Raw genomic sequence first — 23,309 nt, forward strand, 5'->3', positions numbered from 1 at the left:
AAAACAGGGAGGCATCTACAGGTGGTATACGATTGGTAAATGAGGTAAGAAAACAGGTAAGAAAGCAGCATATAAATAGAGAAATTACAGTATAGTTTTATTTAGTGAAAAACTGTCTGACCCAGCAGTTAAGTAATGTCTCAGCATTGCGTTTTTGTTTCCTTAAGTATCTTTCTGCTGCCTTCAAGGAAGTCTAGGTGACTGAGAAATTACTTGGGGCTGCTTCTCCTATGCACGTGAGGTGGACCCATGGCCTTGGCAAGGACCTGCCGTGGTCGCTGTTGGCAGCTCCAACACATTTTGGCTCCACAGAGAGCGAGTTGGACCCCACGCTGCCCTGGCAGCTGCTTTCCTTGGTGTAAACACTGGTTACGGTCAAAATCCTAATCTTTCCTACTACGTCTGAATTGCTCAAAATGGTATTGTTATTGCATTTTAGCTTCTCACCTGTGGGCTGGGAAAGGGGACATTAACCAGTTTTCTTCCTGTGAGGATGCAAATTGATCTCTTGTCATATTAAGGTGCTATATTTAGTTATCTTAAGAAACAAGATGTAACGAAGTATTCTCATGTGCTCATTTCACATGCTGTTTTACTCCCAGTGAGAATAAACCTCACTTGGGTTTCTATCCCTAGTGACAACATCTAAATGAGCTTCAAGTACCACCTCTTTCCTCTTAATATTCATTGCATAGCCCATGGATAAGAACTTTTCCTTATCTGTGTTTGTCCATATGCATGCTGCAGGAATTTCAGAGGTGAAAGATTTTTTTCAGACCTGCCCAGCTGAAAGTTAAAGGGCAGCTCTCCAGAGCACCCAGTAGCTGACTGGTAAGCACAGCTGTCCAGAAAAAGCAAGCTCAGACTAGCCAGCTGATCCTTCGCTGTATATATATTGAGAATACTTCACAAGGCTTTCAGAAAAGTCAGCACATACTCCTCACATTGAATAAATATTTCCTTACACAATTACTAAGAAAATTTTACATCTTTAAACCTGAAAGACTCTGCTAAAGTAAATGTAATTTGAGGAATACATACAATTGTTTATTATTAAAATATTTATCATCTAGGAAACTAAATTAAATGTCGATTTGTATTCATTTCTATTCAGTTACACTTTTGGATTTCCTTTTAATAGCACCGTGCTCTGAGATTTGTATGTCATTGTCCTAGATAAATTATTTAGCTCAGTCAAACCCCCCAAAAAGTATTTGCCTCCCTCTTAAGTTCTTTAACTCATTTAATCAAAGTTAATTTAAAACATGGTATCCTACTATATCTTTCAAATTCATGCTATACAACATCATTGAGTGTATGTCAAACAAACAGCATAAATAAATACTGATTTAAAAAATCAGTCAGCAGTTTGCCAGTTGATTCTATGACTGCAAAACTGACCTTGTATGAAATGGCCATATTTAGAAAATCTCTGTACAGCTGGGAGTTTGCCACATGCTTGACCTAAGGTAGCTGTCATGCTTGCAAAAAAATCCTGTTTATAATTGTACTTACTGATACAAATGTTATTACTTTTTGGCATCAAGAAAAACCAAAAGTCTGCATGGAAAAATGCTTGGCAGCACATGTCAGCGTGGTGGCCTGGCTCGGTTGTAGCACCGGCCTTCCAGGCACTAGAAATCATCTGGCCATACCCCGTGGAAAGCAGCAAACTCCAAGTATTCCACAAAACTTGGGCTTGCTGAAATAAGCATATGTGTCAAAGACAAGGGATTATAATTAGAGGAATAGGAAAGCCTAGAAAATAAAAACATTGTCAGAACATAGCACTTAGCATTATGGCACAGACATCAGGAGCTGGTGTGCCAGCAGCAGGCTTTGCTCCCCTGCCCTCTGCTCAGCCAGGCCATGAAGTGCTGTTGCGCAAACGACTTCTGCAGGTTGCCAAATACATGACATTATCTCTACTTCAGCAAGCAAGAGCAAGGCTGGAGAGTTCTGTACAAATATTTGTCACTGACTGATCTCTTATACCTTGAAGATGCATTTCTAGGGAGGAAAAAACCCCTTAATTGTTCTTTCCATTGTATCTATCCGCAAAAAAGCTGAAAAGCACAATTTTATTAGGCTTTCCCAAACCTCGGAGAAACTTTTCCAAACGCCTATAAAGGTGGAGGATTAAATAAATGTTTTGTTGAAGTAATGGAACAGCTGTTGGACTTCATAACACATGCATATTTTAAAATACAAAATAAAATACTATATGTTTTTGGGTTTGTTTTGTTTTAATTTGGTTTAAAAATTCCATAACTAGAAACACATCATTAGTAGCTTGTACTCACATCAATTTGTATTAGAGGAAAATAAAGTTTTCATTTTGTAACATTGATAGGCAAAATAGTAACTATACAAATTTAAGAAAGAAAATAACTTATTTATGCTGTTAATGGAAATTAGCATTATGGATGACAATTTAAAGAAGATTATATGATGTATTGCAGGTTTCAACCAACTAAAAATAGAAAAGCTATACAAGTCATAAAAATTGCACAATGTACAACTTTCGGTTCCAGGAAGATTGTGTTTGCAGTCCTTAACTACAAATAGAGTTGTTTTCTGACTGTTGAGATAGATCTTCTGGGGCCATAATGAATATAAACAACCCTGAGCTTTCCAAATGAGGCAGACATTTAAAATATGATATGATATTGGGCTTAAACTTCTGAAATTTTTATAAAATCAGTTGGTGATTGCCTTCCAGTTTTTGACTTGGGTTTACAATTTCAAAGTATGTTCCAGCACCATGAGGCATTTTTAAACTGGAAATAAAGATTACTGTATAACCAATGTCTTACTAGCAATGGGGCTTTTAAAAGACAGGCAAAAATCACAGACAAATATCATGAGACACCCAGTATGGTCATAAAAGTCAGTAGTACCTGCTGAAGAGTTCCTTGTAACACTAACTCGTTAACTCGGGATGCTTATTATTAACTCAATGCTAAAAAGAATCAGGGAAAATAATATACATTCAGGGTATCCTTGGTAATCCTCAACAGTCCCTAAGGGCTTTGATGGCTTTGCAATTCAGACGACCCTTTGAAAGACCAGAAATGACTTGGACAATTTTGGTCACCTCCTGCAGCTGACATTTGCAGGAAGCTCAAGTGTTCCTTTCTGGCCATGCCATTGCAACAGCATCTCCTGAATGCTATACATTTAGGAGCACAGCTCAACCTGGGAGTTCCTGCGTGTCAGCTGGACAGCCCGTGGTGTGGAGTAATACCTGTGTCGAGGGATGCTTCCAGAGCAGGGGCTTCACTAGAATCTAGGTCCGGAGAGGGGAGGAGGGAGTCGAGGATGGAGGTGTCCCTCTGCCATCACCCTGCTGCTCCCACCTCAGGCTGCCTGGGGTCCCTGCTGCTCCCTAGAGAAAAGATAAGGCTCAGGGGAGGCACATGAGAACAAAGCGAGAAGTAGCATGTTCTGCTTGTTCTGCCTGCTAGCCGGCAGGCCTGACAGAAAACACAGACTTTTAGAGTTAAACTGGCTTGAAAATACTTATATTTTTTAATTTAGAGATTCCCATTGACTTTATCCATGTATCTCCAAAACCATGACAGAGCACAGCGACCTGAAGTATCCAGAATACACCAGGCAATATGTTTGCAGGTATGATGCAGTATATTGACCCAGGTGGTAAAACCTCATGCTCCTGCTGCCTCCTAAGAGCTGGTACCACAAGTCACAGCTTTCTGCTTTAATTTAGCATCAACACCAAGTAACCCCCTCCATGCAAACAACAGCAGCTGTAATTAGAGAAGGAAAACGCTGGTAGGTAATGCGCTGGATTCCTCATCGAGTAGACTAGTTCTGCAGAATGTGTTCAATGCAATGCAGTGAAATGAAACGATGAAATGACAACAAAGAAGTAACATGTCCAGCTTAGCCCACCCCTCAGTCACACTGCACGCAGCCTGCAGACTTCTAGCTGCTCAGTGAGAATGCGCAGTTCCCTTGGCTGGGCAATCTGCAGCACCGCAAGAACTGCAGACCCACAAAACAAATGAAAGAAGACTGGGCACATGGTGACAACTACAAATACCATGGAGGTATAGCAGACATGGAGGGAACTGGGGGCGTTGCTACTGGAAAGCTGAGGATGTTGCAGGGCATGTGGGGAGCAGAGTTGATAAAATCTCATTCATGCACTTGATTAGTTTGCAAAAACAAACAGAATTTGAATCCACCTAGTGGATTCCCTGAATTCTGCCTCGACATTCTCAACTGTGCACCATGGTCGTGGTATAAGCAAAGTTTGGTAGGTCAAGCCCACTTCAGAGACAGCTGGCATAGAAAGATCAGAGCCAGTGGATCTGAGCAGTTACGTATCCAGGCAGGCTCAGCAGCAGGACTGTGGTATCAGAGAGCTTCTGAGGGCTGTCAGACCATGGTGGCCTTTCTTTGGCAGAACACTTGGGCAAGGAGAACATGGTGTTCTGGAAAGCTGTGATCTTTTTAAAGAAAACAGCAACAATTTTGCTCAACTCTGCAGACTGACATTGAAATAATTTATATAGTTCTCCTAGTAACAATGTAGTCATACTATGGACATTACCATCTAAGGAATAAAGCAGAACTACTATGATGTCTAAGTTAATAACACTTAGAACGGTGTATGGCACATTTCCCCATTATTTCTTAACAAACTGTATATGAATTCTTGCAAAATAGTAAATACCAGCTTTGTATTTGAAGATTTGTTTTGGTCCTTGCTCTGAATTGAAAGAACAAGATTTATTGGATTATGAGCAACACAAGGACAGATACAATAATGAAAACTTAACCAAGCTGTAATCACGGTTAAACTCCTGCAAACACATTAAGTAAAATTTTGCTTTATGGGAAAAAATATTTTATTGATAAATACTTTGATTTTCTTGAAAATTTGTTTAGGAAACTTGGGTCTTGAAGAGCTAGTTCTAGAAGAAAATGGAGCAATTATTCATTTATTTATTTATTTATTAATAGCGGAAAGCATTTCCTACAAGTGCAAGAATTCAAGTTATCACCCTGTTATACCCACAAGCTCTGAATCACATCTGGCATGACAGTTTACAAGAAGCAAAGTAGAGATAATTTGTATGAGGCACATGGGGTTTACAGACGTTAATTCTTTGCCCTACAAAAAGTTGGTCCTTCAAAAAAGTCGGTGACAGTTTCCTCATTAATTTGAACAGAGGAGGGATCAAAACTGTTGTCTTTAAAAGTTAATATGCAACTATCTAGACCTAATAAAAGAAAATAAGCCATATTTCTGCAATGAAAAGCTCATTTTTCAATGCAATTCACAAAATATAAGAAACAAAGAATAGTTTTCTGTCAATCAGCTCATATTAATTATTAAGATTACAAAAACAGTGGACTAAGGCTTAATGGGTCAAGTTCTAGCCTCATCTGCCTTGACTTCTGAGTTTAAAGAAGTTGCTCTGAGTTTTAATCAGTCTAAATGACATTAAAATCTAACGTACTGAATGCAAAACAAAAGTGATGTTGTTCATGAGTTGCAGATACCCTGTTCACAGGAAACATGGTTTAAAAAAAGTATATATTGTTTTAAAGTCATCTTACAAGTGTAGTAACTACATCTAAATCTTCCCAATAGGAGACATCCTGGAACAGAGTTAGGACTGGAGTAATTTAGATCCTTTGATGTTTTACCAAGCAGCAGGACAAGGTTGCTGTTTTACACTACTCCAGAAAACCATTTTCTTCATTAGACGTTAAAATATCTTCAAATAATATTTATGTGCAACATGTCTTATTCTTCATCTTAACTAAGTGATGCCACAGTAAATATGGTGAGCTAAAGAATCAGCCAGAATGAATATCACTGTATTTAATTAAAATATTCTCCATTATACAGCATTGTGTTTGTACTGAAAAGCCCATGGAATTTTGCCGCTTATTTGAATAAAGCTTTTATTTCACTCACAGCCATCACACAGGTACATCAAAAATGCTCCTAACCACCCGTTAGGCTAATGAAAGAATTAGCTTTGCTTGCAGACTTTGCCTCAACAGCATCCTTAACCTAACAGTGCTACAATAGCATCACAGCCCTTTGCACAGCAGGATGACTCTTGGGCTGTTTTTTCCCATGCCAACTGTTGAGAGTTTTAATCACATGCACTAAAGAGAATAATTTTTGTTTCTCACTCTCAGTGCAGTAATACAAGGCTATTGATTCTTTATAGATTTGTTTTGGAGAAAGCTTCTCGGCTTTCTTCATTCACATATATATCCCCTTTTTTCCCTGATGCACCACGTATCATGGAGCTAAACTTAGGAGAAAGAAAGCTGAAGTTTTCTTTGGCAGGTTGGCTAAGATACCCTAACGACAGCTTTGATGAAAGTCTCCATCTTCCCATTGACTCACAATCCACAATTCCAAGAACCCTCAAAGCAATGCCCAGGGAAAGCAAAGAGCTTTTGAAGTTGCTTTTCAATCCCTTGTAGCTCCAAGCCCCAGCTGTCACTCTGGAGATGGTACCACAAAAGGAAAGTCCTTCTGGATGGACAGTCTGGTGAGGTACTGTGAAAGCTGGGCTATGCACAGCTAGTCAGAATAGGACTCAAACTGAAGCTGATTTTCGCAAGCACCCTGTGCTCCACCAGCATCCCTGGAGAAGGCTTTGGGATGTGTGAAGGGGCACCTACTTCCCATGGCCCACAGGCCACAGTGGGGGCAGGCAGCATGCTACAGCTTCCACTATCAAATCAACTATTTGTTGATGACTGCCATCGTCAGAAATGTTCATTAGTATTACAGTTCCATTATTGTCAGGGCCCTGAGGACCCAGGACCCCACGTCAGCCATTAGCTCTTGCCCATTGTCACCACAGCAGGGCCGATTTCCAGCTCCCCACAGCCCTGCCCTTCCTGGCCACGGGTCCCACCAAGCTGCGCCCACTCATGGGCCCACAGCCCATCCCAGCCTTGACCCATCCTCATCCCATCCCTAGGGAAGTGCCTGGTGACCAGGGCTGGGGCTGTCCCCAGACCACTGGTCCCCTTGGGGATTCCCCTGCTCCCAGCCCCCAGGAGCAGCCACCCATGCAGTGCCCTGACATGTATTTCCTTAATTGTGTATTTAATAGCTTGTAGTCAAGGCTGGAATTCCCCTTTGCTCTTGCTTAAGAAATTGCTCATATTTTAAAAGCTTTTAATTTTAATTGATCTTTGTATGTGCATGTATCAGCTTAAATTTGTGCTTCTCTTTTCCAGCAGCGTACTACAAAAGCTTTTTTTTGCGTGTGTTACAGGACAGAGAAAAGCTAAAAGGAGAAATCAGTGTGTTTATTCCTGAGAAAAGGATTCTAGAAAAACAAATACCACCCCCAAAACCAACAATGTCTCTCCTCCACACTGAGAGGCATCCTACACTCCAGTGATCGTGGCCCCAAGCACTGGGGTAGCAGGCTCAGCATGACTGGGAAAAAGCTTCTGTATGAAGCTGCTCTTGAAACTTGATTAAAATATTGACTCAGTAAGGATTGTAAGTAAAAGAGAAAAAAAAAAAGGTTGCTGTCACAGTCCTAACAGGTAGGTTTCAGGAGTTTCCTAGAGTTTTCCAAGAAGCTATGGCACAAGAGACCAGGGGATACTGGGTTTGACCAGATATCCTTTTCTCTGTGGTCCTGGGAGGTGGTTGGATCAGCTGTCCCACATTCTCTTCTGCTTTCCAGTGGCTCACACTGATAGGAGTGCTCTGCAGAGGTAACTAACTCCAGGGAACCAGCCTCCTGAACTCTGCCATTAAAATTTTTTAACAACGACGTGTGAATGCAACTGTGGCTTGTCCAGGAAAGATTCATAACATACTATACAGCGTTCACAGGAGTTTTCTTAGTCATTATTGTCAAACAAACTTTCAAAATGACAGAGTCATTTCTTCAGCGATCACTGTAACAAATCTAATCAACTGCATACTATGCTGGCTGAAAGTCTCAACCAAATAATAATTTTCATCAATTTCCCAGCTTTCGATTAAAGCCCTAAAACCTTTCATACTGCTATTTCAATCAACAACTTAGAAAAAGGCCCCATTCTTTCTACTAAAGATACCCTTAGAAGATTACAAAACCTTTACTCAACCTCCTAAACATTTGGCACAGCACATCCTTGAAAGCCTGAAATTATTACTCTGTTTGCTATGGTTTCTTTTATTATGCTATTATAGAAGACTGTTGTACTTTGTCATTTGTAGCACATTACCTCAGACTTGTTCAGGTACAAAGATGGACTTCTAGGATGACCAGGGGAATAGAGAACCTATCATATGAGAAGACAGAATGAAGAGCTTGGCTTCTTTAGCTTAGCAAAATGAAGGCTGTTAAGGGATCCCGTTGCTGTCTATAAATATATCATGAAGGCAAACATCAGGGAGATGGGAGAGCCATTTAAACTGAATTACAATGTTGGCAAGGGAACCCATCGGCACAGATTGGCCAGAATTTAATCTGTACTAGAAACCAGAAACAGGTTCTCATTTGGAACAATGAGATTTGGGAACAATTTTCCTGTTGGAGTAACAGCAGCAAAAATCTTAACTGTGCTCACAGTGGAACTTGATATGTTTATGAAGGGGATTATAACATGGGATTCCTGCAATATTAGGACAACCGATTTGATGACCCATTCGATCCTTTCCAGTCCTGGGTCCCTGTATAAAGTTGATTCTATCACACAAATTCTGTAACCTTCAACTACACATCCTTCAGAACAAGATATGCCAGCAAACTTCATATACTTCAAGCTATTGAAAAACAAAACAAAACAAATAAAAACCCCCAACCATATAGTTTAGCCTAATGAGTGTATTTGTTCATGGTAGTGGCATATCTTAAATAACTTTCTCTCCCACAATGACAATAAATTCAATAGAACCCAAATGTATTAAAAAATAAACATCTTTTGCATTCAGTTCTCCATCAGTGGAATTCCTAAGATTATTGATAATTAGTTCTACTTGTCCTCTAGCACTGTTTAATGTTTATTACAAATTTTATGAAATATTTTATCCATGATTTAAACCTTTGCAGCTGAAGTTCAACTGTTATTTCTGGTATTCTGCTCTAAGCTATAAAATAATTAAGGACAAGTACATTTTTGTGCTAATGCATTTTATGTTGGAGGATATCCAAAAGATATAGCCAAAGGAACAGAATTATGATTGTTTCTCATTTACTTTGGTCATAGCATGGGTTGTACATGTGAGAGGAAAGACATTTTGTTAAAAACAAAGCCATCTGGTTTTGGAGATACTTTCTAGAACTCCAGTTTTTTCATGCATAAAAGATTGCTTATCTGCCTATCTGCTGAGCTTGAAGTAAAAACCCATGAACTTCTACAAGGCAGAAAACTTCTTGGGTAAAAAAAAAAAAAAAAGAAAAAAAGTTTTGAAGAAAATCTACTTTCACCTAAGTAAAATGTTTAAATTAAAATCAATCATCTACAAAAAGTATTTATTTCTAAATGCACACACATATACACACACAGATACACAGAGCACCACCCCTGCCGCCCCTGCTGAATGGGACAAAAGTATGGCAATGATGGAACTACATATATTTTCACTTTCCTGTAGCTCCTATTTGAAATTTTGATAGAAATACAAGCATGCTATATTCATATAAAGAACACCAGCACAGTGAAGGCAAATTTTACTGTGACAATGGCCAAAACATTACTATAAGATTATTTTTAATGGCAATTAATAGTATCTTAATCTGATTCACTCTACTCCCACTTAAAGTGGTTTCATAAACCTAATATCGGTTTTTCTGTTTTTTTCATTAGGAATTCACTTTCTTAGCCAGTGCAGTTAAAAATCTCTCACCAGTTTCTTGTGAACAATGCTAATTTCACTTCTTCAGATTCAGCATTAGATGCTCAGGAAGAAAGGATCCATAGAATGAACAACTTCTCTCCATTGTTATCAGTTAATGGATGGCTTGGGACCATACTGGCATCTAATGCCTTTTCCTACCTTATAGAAACATTCTTTTGAAAGCATTCTAAGCTTCTGGCTTTAATCAAACATGGTGAAAAATCAAGTATCCATTTGCATATGTGTTTGTCTGCATGGCTTGCATGTATTTTTTCATTTTAATTTTGTTGCTTTTTGCTTTTACCATAGGCACATTTATTCATGCATTATGAAGGAGTGTCCATCCATCTTCTCCAGCCTCTTCTTATCCAACATTCTTCCTTCATGTCTCCTTTGCATTGTTTTCTCTCAACCGAGCAATCACAGTTTCACTTTAGACTCTGACACTGCTAGTGATTTACATCATAGCCTCTGTTTCTATTCCCATTATTTATTTTTAAGTATTCAATAAGAAGAGAAATGCATTTTTCAAGCTCCTGATTCACTTCAGCAGCCCAAATGATGTATATACATCAAAACAGTCTTGTTTCCTCATTAAACTGCTACTTTTGTTTCAAGCAAAACCAGTCTAGATTTGAACAGAAACCGTCCATGTGCTCCGAACTCTTTCAGAAGCAAACTGGTCATGAATAAATGGAGACCGATGAGTTTTCAGAAGGCGGGTGTTCTGAAATATTTTTTCCTATGTGGGGGGAAATATCATCACTATTTTTAAGAGAAAACATGATCTATATTCAAGAGAAAAGTTATATGGTGAATTTATATTTTCTGACACTAGGTTTTGAATTCACACATCATCAGTTCAAAATGTTTTTCAAAGTGTACTCTTTTCATTTGTCAAAACTTATTTGCCATCAGATTGCTAATTCTTAACTTGTTCCTCACACATTAAAGGTAACAAATCATTGTATCACCCACTAACTTAAGCATGATGTCCAATCTCTATTCCACCATTTTATAATAAATATAGCAATGTAGTTCTAAGATAGTAACATGTTGAATTATGCTAATCTTCGGTTGAAAATTCACAGATTATTCTTAAAGGCATGTGGAAAAAAACAAGGTGCTTAGGCATTTTCTGCCTTTTTTTTCCCCCCTCAATGCTCGATATGTACTTTACTGTGTAAATAGACTGATTTCACCAATCTGTAAATTGTCATCTCCATGTCCAGTGAGGGTGCTTGCTACTCAGTGTATTGATTTACACAAAAATAAATTAAGCATGGCTGCTATACTCAGCAAGAGCTGATCAAAATGCCGCACTTAAATGTGTTTATGTGACAGTAGACCAGGTTGGTTGTAAACAGGAGCCTTTATTTTCCCATGAATTCTCTGATGTTTATTTGGAATAAATTAGTGGTTGTGGTGGGATTCCTAACAGACGCTTATTCACATAACAAAAGCACTATGGTATCCTGCATGCAGCTCCCACACAGAGCTGCCGAACACTGACAGGGCAAAGATAATGAACTTATTTCACAAGTGAGTCAATGAAGAAGCATCGGGACCCTGAAAGGTGTCTGAGAAAATCCTAATGGGCCACATTATTTGATTCCCGTTTGTTTATCAGATACAAGAGACGGCTTCACTACAGAATCTCCAGCACTGTAGGATTTATGTCTCCACTATGACTGGTATAAGTATAGTAGAGCCTCCATAGGGACCACTGGCTTCTGTGCTCCTCTGAAATATTAGGGGAAACAGTCTAAACCTAGATCCCTGGGCAAGAATTTCATGTGTGCGTTTTTTATTGATCAGCTGTGGGAGGCAAACCTGTTCTCAAGAATTTCCCAGAGGTATCAGATCATTTCTGTGCATCGTGGCAGCCAGAGGGCATGTGTCTTCACCCTTCCTTGCTCGTCTGCAGCTCGGGGAGCTGGGCTCCGCAGGGCTCCGATGTTGGCAGCCTCCAGTCCTGGCTGTGTCTGGGAAGGAAGCCAGGAAGGTGGGTGACTGACATCTTTCAAATCCATAAGAGTTCAAGTAGAAAACTAATCCATGCTCCTGTCATGTAACAGCACCTGCCCTCTTTGGCTGGTTATTTTTTATTTACATGCGCTTTGAAGCAGTCTCCACCGAAAAATGGAACAGGGTGGTTCTCTACACGCTGATCTGCAGAATGCCTTGTCCATGGATGCAAAAGTTAACATGACTTGGAGGGAGACAGTAGAAATCCTTGGACAAAATACTCACTTATGGTTGCTAACCAGACAAACCACATCAGTTTCAGGCAATCTTTTAAATGGAAAATAGCTGGAGGCAGGGGGAGTCCTCGGGGGAAGTTTCAAATCCTTACCCTGCACTTGCTCTTCTTGGCTATCTGCTTTCGGCCACCGGTTTGTGTGTTGGTTGGTTTGTTTGCTTTCCGGGGCAGAGCACAAATGCAGTCTCCAGCTGCCACAAATTATGCTGTGGAGTTCCCTGCAGTTCACTGAATTGCAGGGTTTGGCACAGAGAGAGTGCAAGGCTTAAACCTCACCTTGGGAAAATTAGATGGTGGCTTACTACTAATTTAGTAAACTTTCTTTTCATCTGATTGCTTATGACAGGACATTGAGCTAAAACTGAAGGACTTGATGCTCAGCTATTTTAAATTACCATGGCTTGGCTGGAACCCTTGAAAGCAGACTTCATTAGCGCACCATAGTTCTGACACGAAAAATGTATTGTTATCTCACCAAGGATGCTTCTATTGAATTGTTTTGAATGTAAATGTTTGTTTCCTTTATTGTCTGAATGCAAAATTCTATTTTTAGAAGAAAAACTGTAAACATACCCTGCAACAACACAAGCTAACTGTACCCTCAGCTGAAGTACACAAAAATCCTAATATCTCCTGGCAGGTGCTCTGGAACTGGCTTATGTTAGTCTTAAACCACAAAAATTTGTTGTCATTACTGAGGAGTTTAAATGAGAAAGCTGTTCTTGCAAAACAGTATTTAATCAGCCTGCAAATAAGAACAGAGCAGCAGGGAACTGCAAAATGTTATCTCAAAAGCACTTGCCTCACCCTTAAATGAAATCCAAAATCAACTCTTCCCATGGACAGAAAGAAGGGCAGAGCATGCTGGTTTGTCACTGGGCACACAAATGCACGCCATGGCTCAGATGTCACAACACTCTTTTCAGTAACATTTTTAAGCTTCCAATAATGCTTCAAGCACCTAAAATTAAAAGTGAATATCTTGAACAGCCAGGATCTGAAACTTACATATATTTAGAGATTTGTGCTTAGCAATGTAACAGTTGTTTCTCAGAACTTTTCAGCTGAATTAGTACTGGAGTTGCCAGTTTTTAAACAATCTCTATCCAAATTTTTGTTAACCCAGGAAAACTATTTAAGATAAAAGTACTGGAAACATAAATTATGTCTTCAGAGCTACAATTTAAAAGTATATTGAATTGCTTCTTAATTGGAGAATGGTCCAACATCTGAAATCATTAGCAGTGTTCACAGTTCACAGCTAAAATTCCTCATGAGCATATTTTTTAAATTATCTCTTCTTTTACTTAACTATTTTGCTTAAGAATCCCTTTCTCATGGATGAGTTGGTAAAAAATGCATCGCTCAAAGCTCTGTAAAGAATGCAGCCTCTGCTCTGCTTTATGTCAGATGATTTCATCAGTTCTTGGAGAAGGATTTGAACAGGGATGTTGGCAGATTAAAGTCCTTTTGGTTTGCTTTAAAATTGTGATATATTCATTTCTAATTTGGACAAAACATGCATTGTACATGGGGCATTGGAAACTTCTGCAAGAAGAGGGTGGGTTTTTTATTTCATGCTATCACTTTGGGACAGAGTTGCCACTGAGGTTCTGCTTCACTAACAGGAGGAAGAACTGGAGACTCTAAGGCACTGCCGCTGTCCTTTCACAGGAGAGGAGGGCCAAGGGACTCTGCTGGTATCAAATCTGTATGAGTTGCTGCTATACCCAACGCTCTACTTCTACACATAACATTGTAGAAAGCCCTGCACAGCCTGTTGTTCCCACTGAATAAAAGTTACGTGCTCTGTTCTGCTGAAGCCAAGGGTTCAAAGTGGTTATTTGAGTTTCTGGTTGGTTTGTTGGCTGTTTACAGTTTATCATTTAATACATCAAGAAATTCTTACAATTGTCTGACAGGGTTTAGAATTGCCTGTATGAGCTTTTTATGTTACTCATTGAACTGCTGTTCAACAAAAGACAGTCCTCCCAAATCACATATGTTTAAAATAAGCTTTTTTTGCTGGCATTTTTTTCTCTGCTCACATGTTTCCTTTTCAAAAGGAGATAGTTCTGTGAAAGCCTGCACACAATTGTGCCAGTAGCTCTAAGCACTGTTTGTCCATGAGGAACTAAAAAGACCCAATGAAGTGTTATTAGCTTTGACCCATCTGACCAAACTATCATCTGCTATGCTCATTAATTACAATAGTTCAGCTGGAAACATTGGTCCTTGAGCTTTATTAAAATTATCTGTTTGGTTTTTTTGGTGTGGTTTTTTTTTCTTTGTTTTTTGTTGTTGTTTGGGGTTTTTTGTTTGTGTATGTTTTTGGTTTTTACTCGTCTAATGAAAGGAGAACAAGGAAGAAGACACTTGAAGCAGAACATCAGAAAGCAAAAAAGGTGCATGCAGAGGAGATACTAAAATAATGCCTTAGGAACAACTGAAAAATCAGTTTAAACATGTGTCATAAAGTTTTTTTCAATGCTAGAATTTTCCAGCATTGGAAGATCAAAATATTCTTGGAAAGCAGTCACTCTATCTGTAATCTTAGACAATTCTGATTCAATAATAATAAAATATATCTTTATAATGCAGAAAGGGTTTTATGCGATTGTTCAGATGATGCCAGGCATTTGATGTGTTCAGATGAGTATGACATGAGGATTATGTCTAAGCTAGTAGGTTAAATAGTGCCAAGGCTTGGTCAAAATTTTGGCACACACTAACCAGTGATCTTCCTGGAATGGTTCAGGAATTAACCCTGGCTGGGGACCAGCCTGGCCAAGGGCTGGCAGCCTGGGCATAGCCAACCTGTTTTGAAGGCTGAGGAAGATTAATAACGTAGATATGACCGGTGATATATGGGCTGAGGGTCAGAGAACTGGCATTGGCATTGTCTAATTTCCTGATAGCAGGCACAGCCAAAGTGTCATCCATAAACTCTTAGCGGTTTCTGTATGGCTGTTACCACATTGCTTTCAAACAAGGGTAAAACTGTGAGAAGTGGATTTTTGAGAGGAGGGCAAGCAAATGAGAAGCACTCAGACAGATGGCACAGTCAGATGGAATGAATTCCTGAGGGGGAGTGCAGCAGACAGAAGAGGAACAGTGAGCATGGTAAAAATATGAGAATAGCAGCTGCCAAAGCTGTTTCTACAAAAGTAAAGCAGGTCAAGCAGATTGCCTCAGGAGCCTGTCCTGTGCCCAAATCCAAAGGAAAGAACTGAGAAGGTATCTTCACAGGGAAGTGTGGTGCCATGCAGATAGGTGATGTTGGACGCTGTGCTGCCGCAGCTGTTAGAGAGGGATCGGACACAATCACTTCCAAAGCTCACAGCTGGAAGGTCAGCCGAGGTGGACAGTGGGACCAAGAGAGAAGTCCAAGCTCAGCCTGGCAGGCAATGGTGAACACCAAACAGAGCAATGACACAAAGATCAGACCACAGAGAGACAAGAACTGAGGTAATTTTGATTCCAAGTGAGTCAACTGAAGATCCAGATAAATTACTAATAAAACCATTCTACACCGGAAAAGTGTCAGTGTGATTGCTGATTATCCTCTGCTTTCCTAAAGAGAGTGTTTCCATCTCATGGCAAAGGTGATGGACACCTATCACTGGCAAAGAGATCCTGACTGACAGGTTCAAAGGTTTCATACAAAGGCTTGTCACAGAGGTATTCCTTCCCAGTGTCCTTCCCCAGCAGCAAGGGCAATCATGCTGTCTACACTATTTTTTCTCACCATGGCACAGTCTCTGCTGAGGAAGTACTGTTGAAAGAGAAGAAACAAGATCCTTCACCTTGTTTTTTGTGCTGTAGCACTGCAGCATCAGGCAAAGAAGTAACTGTGGGAAGAGCATTGCTTAGCCCTGTAACCCTGGGACAGAAGTGCTCTCTGGAAGTAGCATGTGCCTAAGGCAGCTGCAATGGGTTGAGATGTGGGGAACCGGGACAGCAGCAGCATGTGTAGGGTATGTTGAGAAGTCAGTTACAAATCTCTACCAGGTAACTTCAGTGAAAAAAGTTTTTCAGTGTCTTTTAGCCTGGCACAGTTTTCACAGGGATGGCAAAAGCCAATTCACTGCCACAGAGCGGTTCCCCAGCTGAATTTCAGTAGATCGCTCTGCAACATGGGGATGTTAAAGCTCTTCAGCAAAACGGTTATGGGATTGTTTTCACATGGGCAAACAACATTTTTCTCTCATCTCATTCTTGGAAATGCTCAAAGCATTCTAGCTGAAACTTCCAAAACCAATTCAGACTCAGCCAGACATCCAGCCTGAACAACTGAAGTTTGGCAAAGCTGTAGACAACTGGGTTTCATGCAAGACTAGATTTCTTAATGAAAAATGTCAGGCAAACTTAGATAGGGGGCTCGTTATCAGCTTGCTTTGTATCATGTCTCCTGTGTCCCAGCTTAACTTCACATTTGCAAGTTAATTGGCATACCTGACTTTTAATACAACCTTTAATATCTGCTCACATTTATACTTCCCATTTTCATCTATTGCTAATTCCCACTTGATTAACTATATTTTGCTAACACAATGACAAAACTTAAGACTAATAGAAATCCTTCAAATGCCTCTATTAGCAGAGTTTCAGATTTATTTTACAGATCAGAGAAATCTGTGTCAGCCTCATAAAAGTATCTGGATGGAACATCTTGATTTTTCCCAGTTTCCTCCTTTAAAGAAGGACTCACAAAGAAAATTTAAGAGAAAGCTACTGAAGCAGTTGACTTAGATCAACTAGCTATCTTTCTAGAATTAAACAGATGAGACTCAGAATGTACCTACATCGATAAGACTGCTTATCAACAAACCCATTACCTCCCTTCTGTGTTCAAAAAGAAGCATTTTTAAAGATGCGAAAAGTAAAAACAGATGTTTTATTAAAGAAATTCATATGTCTTTGCTTATAACTGAAACATCAGAAGTAGTGTCTGTTTTGACTTTCACTATCTTATTCTCAGTGGATTTCATGGTTTCTTAGAGAGTACATGGAAAAAAGGAGATGGTCATGATTGGTGAGCTGACATATACAGCACATTCTCAAAGAAGCCCTAAGAAATTTCTAAATATTCCTTATAATGGTTTCAACCAAACTTGCAAAGTTTTTTTCCTTTATTTCATCTGCAAATGACCCATTTTGGCAGCACTCTGAAAATATATCAAACTAACATAACGTCTGCAATTTACGTTTTCCTGCCTGCGATGTTCTATGACAGCATTTTTAAAGATTAACCTATCTGACACTGCCAGACTTTTCTGTGATGTCCTTGGGAATTTTGACCTATTAATTAGAGTGGAGTTTTAATTCAAGATGTTTAAGGCAGACTTGTTTCCATAAAGGAAGTGTTTTAATTTTAGGGGTTACACAGATGGAACACTGCTCCTCAGAGTTAGAATACAGGTGATTCCACTGAACTGCATGACAGAATTGCGAAGTTTTTGCCACCCTTGAGAAGCCTGTGGAAGGAGACTTGTACCAAAGAAGACAAAATAAAAGAAAATTAAAATACAACTGTACTTACATTAGATATTTATTCAGCTGTCAAAGGCTACGTATCACCAGACTCACAGAAAACCTAGGTTTGTTGCTTTCTTCGTAGTATAGTGACAGCATATTATTTATTTGTGCTGGTAGATATTTTTTTCAGTGATGGCTTTGTGCTTGTTTAGGTTCTCTCTATGGAAACAAACAGCAATATGAGGTTAAGACCAGAATTCTCCAGCACCAAATCAGTTCCTGTGGCCTAGAGAAGGGCTGGGACACTGGCACACTGTCTCTAAAGGCTCAAGGATGTGCTTTTCTCACTGAGCCCCTGGTGTTACAGCTACGCATCTGTTCTGCGGCCAAGGCTTTGCCCTTGGGGATTTGCCACCGCGGGGGGACTGGAAGCAGAACAGTCTGATTAGAGCCTGCAGCTGAAATTACGCTGGGCAATTTGTTCAAGTAAACAATTCATTCTGCCTAAAAGAATGGGTTTAAGTCCTCTGAAGCAGATTTGGGTCAAATTCAGTATAGACTTTAGAGAAACAAAAACCAAAAATCAAATGTATAAACTGCACAAACAGCTCCTTTTGCTATTTCCAACTTTTTTTTTCCTCACACTAATATCACAAGAAGTCAGAGGTGCTATCAGAGTGAAGCAGAAAAATGGTTCCTCTGCCTTCTTTTTCCACGTCCCAGTTACCTGTCAAAGCCCAGTAGTGGTTTAAGTTCCTACTATACAGAAAGGAACTGTTGTTCAAATTCTCTGCATGATTCAAAATGAGTATTTGAATATAAATGAGTGAATTTTGGGTCACGGGGAGTAAGAAAAACTCTGTGAATCTGTATGTAGCTTCGGGTCTTCCCCAGTGTCAGCTCTTGCTCTGGTGAATATTTAAGAATTGCATACAAGGTAGATTTCTTTTTTTTTTTTTTTCTGCAAAGAGTGAAGCAATCATCTCAGAATACTTTGTGTATAAAATATTTTCCTGGGAGGTGGAAGACTGTGTTTTAATCCCTATATTGTAGCAATAAACTATTCTAACTTTTTCCTTTCTGGGTTGTATTTTTTTTCATGGTTCCAAACTCCCACTTGTTTTCCTGTTCTTTAAATTTTGCTAGAAGAGCCCCACAATAAAAACAGTATTTTGCAGTCTCATAAAAAAATTAATCCAAACAAAACTAATGTGCCCCAGTGCAAATCCTGATAAAACATAGCAAAGCATTTATTTGTTTTTATTTTTTAGATTCAGCCATCAATCAAAAAAGTATATATATATGCACAATCTTAATCATAATTAATTTTCCTGGGAATTCCTTTGAAGGACAAACTGAGCAATGCTTACTTCCCACTTTTCTCTTTGGGTCTCTCCCTTACATGCTGGCTGCTTCTGAAAACTATCCTCCACCTTCTTTTTTGTCCTTCTTACAACTTAAGAGGTTCAGGGGTATAACCAGAGCACTGTAACAAGTATAAATGTTTTTGTTTTCTGCCTGGGAGGAAGACAGTGCTGAATTTGTGAAAAGTTCCTTTTGTGGGTGAATAACCACAGTATTACTGAGTGACTGAATATTACATGAAAACTTTTATGAACAAAGAAATCAAAGTCTGTTTTTCAGGGAATTATATATTAAGATGGATAAAATATTTTTATACTGACTATGATAACAAATATGACTATAACAAAGATATAAGGTGAGAAATAATGTAATGTTAAAAAATATCAATGGACATATTGCATAGCTGTATATGCAATATTATTTTTGTTACCAGATGCAGATGCCTATTTACTTCGGGCATGGAAGGGGAGACAAGGGAAAGAAGAGGAGCTGTTCCTGCACCATTAGCAACTGTGAATGGCTGATACGCTTCGCCAACACATGACCTGACCCTATTCTGACCCTTTTTCTGCTGTTCCATTACAAGTGATCGCTATGAATAATTGCATAGTTACAGAACTGCACTATGATGCAGGTAAAGCCATGAGGAAGGTAGCATTTCCAGTCTAAGCTAAGGGACCCTTGAGATATGGTTGATGCTGGGGTGAACTGAAATGTTATCTGTCAGCTGTAGCTGTCAGCAAAAGTATTAAAGAAAGAGCAGCTGCATCATACTACAAGCAGAGGAGTGGAGCGATCGTAGCTCCAAAATAGATTCTAGAGTCAGACAGAATTTTCTTTTAATGAACCCCATTAATAGTCATGAACTGTTTATTTTCAAACATGCTTTGAGCCAGTTGATAATGCTATTGCTTTAAAATGTTTTAAACAAATGCTTGAGATGCAAGTAAAGAAGAGCTATTTAGAATAGAACTTACTGAAAGGTATGTTACTGCTCTTATAAAATGCGATTTTTCTTACTAATGGTTTTCAGCTTCTGTAGCTCTAAATTTACTCTCATCATTTTAGTGTATAAGTGCTGCTAAAGGAATAAAATTGATATGACAACAAAAAATCATAAACATGATTCTCAGCTCGAAGAAAAATTGTTGGCTTACTATCCCTTCTGTAGCAACTATTCTTCCATTTCAGAACACTTAATTAATAAGATACTAGGCTATCCTGAAAGTATTTATTAAATAATAACATCTTACAGTCTTTTTGGGTTGCCATTAAAGAAAATAATAAGCAGCAGTCTCTTCTGGATCTTGAATTCCAAGATAAATGTAATAAAGCTTGTGGCGGGGTGTTATTGTTTGCTGCTTGGAAAAACTTATGCAACAGCAGAATACTCTTCTGATTTTTGAGCTAATGAAGTACAACCAGACAGGGTACATTGCCATGAGTCAGGAAATCTGGATGTTCCTGGACAGAAGCCAAGGGAGCTTAGACACATCAGAGATGTGATGTATATATATCCTCTGGGGGAGATACACTGAGCTGTTTTCAAGCATCTCAAGCTGCCTGGTTCAAGAAGCAACCAAATGACCACCCTGAAATGAAGTTACTAGCTGTCTGTTTCTCAGAGTCCCTTGTTTTTACACCAGAAAAACAAGAATGAAATAAGCTGTTCAGGGGAGCTTGGAGATTAGATATTAGGTTCAGCTTTGAGACAGTAGGTCCAAAACCCTGAAGGTTTAACTTGGTTAAGAACTTGGTTAAGAACAAAACCAATCTCCCTGATTTAAGCAAACAAACAACAACAACAAAATAACCACAAACAACTAAACAAAAAATACTGATATGCTACAATTTACTTTAAGACTTTATACAAACTTCTTGAACTCATGGTTCCATACCAGAATGGTATGACTATGACTTTCTTATAAGAGTATGGGTGCTACCATCGTACACATGGGGAGAAGCTCCCTTCTCCACAATATTAAATCATTTCCTGAAATGTTGCTACATTTCAGTACAGCCCGATGGTATATATGCAACTCCATAGCATTTTTTTGAGCCTTCAAAATGTTGTTACTGTGGGGCCTTATTTTTTTTAGGGAAATTAACCGCTTTCCTAAAGCTGGTTGAGATCACATAAAAGGGTGCCACTGATTTCTTTTCCTTTGCAATCCCCTTTCTTGCAGCTTAATATAACTGCCCCAGGAGACTTTCATTTTTCACTCTTCCCCTACTCTTTGGGGTAGGGCTATAGCTTTCACTGCAGCTCACAGCAGAGCAGGACATGCAGAGCAGTTTTGTCCCTGCCCAGTCGCTGCTGGTACACCCAGGTACCGAGCGGCTCTTTGGACTTGCACATTTTGCACCTTTTATCAGGAGAAGCTCTCACAATAAAGACCTGACGTCCCTTTCATTAAATCCAAGGAAGATCCATGTATGACTCAGCTCTTTTCTCCCCAGGGAGGCTCTCAAGTAAACTAAGAAGTGTCAACCGCATGCATTGGAAATCTTCAGATAATTTCCAAATTTGTGTTTCAGAAGAATTGTAAAGCAACACATGGTGGCATAAGATCATCTGAAGCCCACAGACTTCAACTCTCTTGAAGCCATAAGGATTGGTTTTTTTAGGATTTTTTTTTTTTTCTAATTTTCTCTCTTTTTAATTAAAGCTGAGAGTCATGTAATGGCAAACTAGTTCCTATGATAAGTCGTTATAAAAAATCTCAGTTACCAAGAGAATTGCCCGAGCTGCCACCATTGCTTTAACCAAGCAGGCAGGACTTGAGACCCTGGCTGCTTGCCAGGCCTGTAGAAGACAGGCAGGGACACAGAACATTTCTAACCTTAAAGGTCCTTTTTCCTCCAAGCTGTTTTCTTTCACCAGCAACCTCCTTCTTGTACCAGGCAGCTTGTCCTGAGCACTCTCAAAATAACAAGCAGCCAGGAGGTGATAGCACCATCTTTGCCCTATGAATTACTTCTGGTACAACTGAACCTGACAGAATGCTTTTGGTTTGGTTTGATTTGGTTTTCCTGAAACATCTTAGTATTGACGCTAGTTTGTTTTCTATTTTGGTATGATTTTGTTCTTGTAGCTTCCTGGTCACATCCCTAGTCCCCCTCTTTCCTTTTTGTGCTGTGCTTTACCAGCATTCCTGATTTCTTGCTACGCGCAACTCAGGGCACAGCTATGCTTCCCTCGAGGGAGCTCCTCTAAAAATATATATTCTTGTCATTCAGATTAATTCAACTTCTATTCCTACATCTCCTGGTAGAATCTGGTTTCCAAGGAGGGCTATTTAAGTCTCCTTATTCAAAGCTGTTGACATGATGTTCAATACTGCAACATCTCAGGGTATCAGAGTCACTACTATATTTATTCTTGTAACATCCCAGGTGTTATTAAAAGTGCAGAAGTAAATAACTTGCTGAGACTCACACAAGGAGCCAGTAATGTGATAGCCAGCTATTTAGCCAGTTTTCCTCTCCCCTGGTATGATACCTAGCACTTCACATTTTAAGGTAGCATTATTTGAAAGGGATAAACAACAAAATTCAAACATGGCATGACAATTTTGGGGAGGGAACCTGAATTTAGCAAAGTGTTGCTGATTAATAAGCAATCTGTCAGGTGTCTAGTGACTCTTACAGCCTGTTCCCTGCAGTGTGGTTTAGTCTTTGCTTATATAACTAATGCTGAAGGTATATAAATTAATTCTCCTTGTGTGCATTTATGGTTGCCTCATTTTTAGATACTCACTGCTCTCTTGGAGGGACTTTTTGAGTTGATAGCAGTAGCCTGTGTGATTGATCCTGCTCTACTTAGGAATTCCTTAACAAACTTACAAACTGTTGTGTTGTGTTCAGGGTATTCAGCAAACACGCAGATTATTCAGTTTACTTCTGATATTTTCTTGTGTTTCCTTTGTGCTACCTAAGCTAAGGAGAGCACATTACACTGTCTATAGGTAACATCACATATTTTTCCAGCTCTTCATTAGTTTTCAGAGACCTGTGGTAATATAGGTTTTGTGGCTAGTAGTGATACTGAACAGAGGATAGAAACTGGAATCACTGCAGGGAATTTATTTTCTTGGAGCCAGGCAACTGTGTCACTGTCAGAGAGGGCTCTGAACAGGACCTCCTGGGCCCCCAAGTACCACAGCAATCCTGTTGTGTATTTCCATTTACAAATAGGCCAACTTCTGTATCAAAGGTGCTTACATTGACCCCCCCACCACCTTTCTAATAAAAAGCTGTTCCAAAATAATGTTGGGTTTAAGAACATGTTCTCTGAAAGTGGGAAAATCAGTTTAGTTATTTTTTTTCTCCAACCCATAACCTACTTTT

The 23,309-nt window shown here is 39.3% G+C and overlaps 1 protein-coding gene across 10 annotated transcripts in view; it reads right to left on the bottom strand.

Annotated features, from left to right (window-relative positions):
* Positions 1 to 23,309, bottom strand: part of FILIP1 (filamin A interacting protein 1) — a 109,031-nt gene that overhangs the window by 76,954 nt on the left and 8,768 nt on the right. For 6 of the 10 annotated variants that reach the window (XR_010606042.1, XM_065632812.1, XM_065632810.1 and 3 more), the window contains exon 2: positions 3,248 to 3,388. The exons of 1 other annotated variant lie outside the window; for it this stretch is intronic. The gene's annotated coding sequence lies outside the window, so the exon portion shown is untranslated. Of the gene's footprint in view, positions 1 to 3,247; positions 3,389 to 11,686; positions 11,839 to 12,923; positions 12,940 to 23,309 lie in introns of those variants that run through there. 3 more of the 10 variants (XM_065632803.1, XM_065632804.1, XM_065632807.1) reach the window with 3 other exon arrangements.

This window comes from Caloenas nicobarica, chromosome 3 (assembly GCF_036013445.1).
Source record: "Caloenas nicobarica isolate bCalNic1 chromosome 3, bCalNic1.hap1, whole genome shotgun sequence".
NCBI classification, from domain to species: domain Eukaryota; kingdom Metazoa; phylum Chordata; class Aves; order Columbiformes; family Columbidae; genus Caloenas; species Caloenas nicobarica.